The 3,543-nt window shown below is 36.6% G+C and overlaps 1 protein-coding gene and 1 pseudogene across 1 annotated transcript in view; one reads left to right on the top strand and one right to left on the bottom strand.

Moving 5' to 3' along the window:
- JMY (junction mediating and regulatory protein, p53 cofactor) overlaps positions 1-3,543 on the bottom strand; it is an 81,258-nt gene that overhangs the window by 43,128 nt on the left and 34,587 nt on the right. The window lies entirely within an intron of this gene.
- Positions 442-3,543, top strand: part of LOC105304617 — a 20,407-nt pseudogene continuing 17,305 nt past the window's right edge.

Here is a 3,543-nt window from a genome sequence, read left to right as displayed (position 1 = left end):
AGCGTAGGGATGCAGTGGAGAGCCGGAGAAGAGAAAGAGCAATTGGGGGATCATTTCATAAACTATATAAATGTCTAACCAATATACTGTATACTTGAAATTAATAAAATTAAATTAAAAAAAAATAACAATAGAGTATGAAAAAATGTCATAATAGAGTATGTCTAAGATACCATGGGGAGCACCAGTGGTGGAGGCTGGGGTACAGTCTGGGCAGACTTTCTAAAGGAAATGATGAGTAAGTGGATTCGTAAAGAATAAGCAGAATTTTGGCCAGGTATTGAAGTTGGTGAAGAGTGTCTATATATAAAAATAAAGGTATTTTAAGTTTTTTAAGAAAAATGAAAGGTTTTTGGTGAGGGAGAACACATTAAGCTGTTTAGATTAGGATAGACTTTATTGGCAGGAGGGGTAGAATTCTGACAGGTATATATGGAATATATGGAGAAAGAGAACCACCCAAAAGGCATGCTGGAGGCAAGAATTTACCAGAGCAAAAGCCTAGAGGCAGGTAAGTTCAGTGAATGGTAAGGGAGAGAGAACAGTCCAGCCTATCTACCGCTTAGGTTAAAACAGGTAAGGTAATGGGAGACAAGACCAGAAAAGGAGGCTGTGATCACTGTGAGGGGTCCTTTAAATGTCAGGCTGAAGAGTTGGTACTTAATTTGACAGGGAACAGGAAACCACTGTGGGATTCTTAGCAGTAAGTGGCTTATTTAGACTTCAGCTTAATTTAAGGGTTCTAGAAGACTTGTTTGCTATAACAAAACGATCAAGGTTTATGTTTTTTATTGTGATTATCTCTGATTTTAAAACACTGAAGTTAAAAAGCGTAAGATTAGTATTCACAAATATGGAATAAAAATTTATTCCACTGCAGCCAAAATTCCAAAGTCTTACACAGCATATCATGATAGAAGTTCTTTTCAATGACATGATTAAACTTTGTATCCTTTAAAGAACTTATGTTTATTTTACCAAATACCATAAACTAGGTTATTAGGTTGTTTTCCTTAACTATGAATGTCTGATATGTATGCAAATTCTTGTCTATTAACTCCAAGTTCAACCTTCTGCCTTGTAATGCTAGGATTCAGGCTCTGCACACCACATTTAGGTTTTGCCAACTGGAAGGGTTGGAAATTTCAGGGTTGGAGAAGGGAGAAGAGAATTGCGTCCTCCTATCTGCATCACTTGACTTTACTGTTTGCTGTTTCTGTGACCATCATCCCAGACTTGCTTCTTCATCTCAGCATCTTCAAGTCCTTCCTGAAGCAGTTAACAGAATCCAGTTTGCAGTTTTTCCATCTTTGCAAGACCAAGCCTCCTTATACGCCCCCTGAAGACAAGGCACCAGCTCTCTAGTGCCCGATCCCCAGATATCAAGGTCTATTAAGCTCAGACACACCAGCACTAGAAGAGGAATGTCCTCTTCCTCAGAGGTCAGCTCCACTGAGGCCATCCTCTATGCTAAAATGTAATAATTACCACCTATTTCTTTTGTACTCACAATCCTAGGAGTGGTGTCTGTTTTTGCGATTGTTAACTCTGATATCTTAAACTTACCTTCTTGCCTTCTTAACGATCTGATTAACAACTTTATATCTAGTTAACAATTCTTTATATTAAATTCCCTCTGTTGAAACAACTGGTTTGATTTTCAAGTTAGACCCCAACAGACACGACGATGGAACAGAAATTTAATAAAAAGAATAAGTGGCATTCAAAATTCAAAAATCTGAACTCAGATCACTAAGACAAAAGTCCTTTTCACTTGCAAGGTTAAACACTATACACAGAAATAAGAAAACTTGCATTATGGGTTTTTGAAAGAAAAAAGTTTTTTTAAAATCCAGAAGTTATTATTTGAAGGTAACTTGTTGGATTACCTTGACTGTACATGTATATTCAAATATACAGAACACTCTGTGCTTTTTAAATGCCATTTTTTAAAGTGACTTCTGAAACTTAGTAGTTAATGCTACAGCAAACTGTTAAATTTGTGATTATAGTTTATTGCACCTAAGACATTAAGCTAAGTTCTTTTCCTAACTTGGCAAATCTGAAGATGTACAGCATTGGTCAGCTGGATCATGTACTAAAAACAATGACATCTCTGTTTGCAGTTTCAGGGCTAGAAAGAAAACAGTGCCAGTTTTTGACATGGAATAAAGTATGTGTCAGTTTAGGTAGCCAGGACAGTAAGACTAGTATTTATAAATACAAATTTGTTGGCATGGAATTACTTATTATAAAGTACAGTGCATGCTTGGATACAGAGTTTTATATGAGAAACTTAAGTGTTATTCCTGTTTATTGTTGGAAGAGTGAAAAAGAAAAAAAACAACTCCAATCATAGGTGCAACAAATGCCAAAATAAATCTGTGAATATACTGATATCGTAGTACTTTTAAATGCAAATTTTCCAGGCTCAGGAGTCACCTGGTGATTCCTGATAATCAGAATGACATGATTAGATTTAGCAGCATCTAGTCATAAATTTTTATATTCAAAGCAAATATTAAATATACTATCCCCAGGGTAAAGTGTGAAATTATGCATTTTTTTAAAGGTGACAAGGAAACCAAAGAAAAAAGTAGCTCAGGTAAAAGATAAATACTTTAATGTATTTATCTTTGTGGTGGTACTATATAGTCTATATAGTGGTGGCACTATACAGTTCACAGTAAGCATGCTATAGAATAGTGTCCAATGGTATAAAAACTGCACCCCGCACAAAAAGCTCCCAAACAAGGAGAAAGAGTGGAGACTGAAATCCAGTCTATGCTCCCCTCCGTCATGAGTACTACTGCATGTGCCCAGAAGGAGACCCTTTTCTAATGTCAGCTGAGATTTTGGGGGGCAAAACATCTTTTTCTATTTCACACACAGATATCTATAGATTTACATGGTCCTGGGGGAAGGAAAGGGTGGAGGGAGAAGAGCATATTTAAGATTCAACTAGGAGGTAATTGGCAAAATAAGTTGACTAGCTACAAAGGAGAGGGAAGAACTGAGGATGGCTTCTAGTTTCTAGTTTATTTACTTTCAGCAAATATTAAAAATAAGTTAGATAATGTGTCTGAAGTACTTATACTGATTGTCTGCTGATCCAGGCAGACAATCAGTAGACCAACTCAATAACTAACCCAGACTCATTATGACATTGGGTTTAAAAATCTAGAAGACCATCTAGTGTAGTTCTAACAAGGATCCAGGTGATACTGATACTACTAGTCCGGGGTTCACATTTATTTTATTAACTTTATTGGGGTAACATTGGTTAATACAATTATGTAGTTTTCAGGTGTATATTATTATTTGACATCTGTATATTCTGTATTTACCACCCAAAGTCCAGTTTCCTTCATCAACCATATATTTGATCCCCTTTACCCAATTCACCCTTCCCCTCCCCCTATATTTGAACTCCCTTTACCCCGTCTACCTCCCCACTCCTCCCCCATCCTCAAACCTCTGGTAACCACTAGTCTATAGTCCATGTCCATGAGTCTCTGTTTGTCTTGTTCTTTGTTCCTTTTA

This window comes from Pteropus vampyrus, unplaced genomic scaffold (assembly GCF_000151845.1).
Source record: "Pteropus vampyrus isolate Shadow unplaced genomic scaffold, Pvam_2.0 Scaffold11, whole genome shotgun sequence".
Lineage (NCBI taxonomy): Eukaryota > Metazoa > Chordata > Mammalia > Chiroptera > Pteropodidae > Pteropus > Pteropus vampyrus.
Note: the sequence above shows the minus strand (reverse complement) of the source record. Positions and strands in the feature narration are given on the sequence as shown.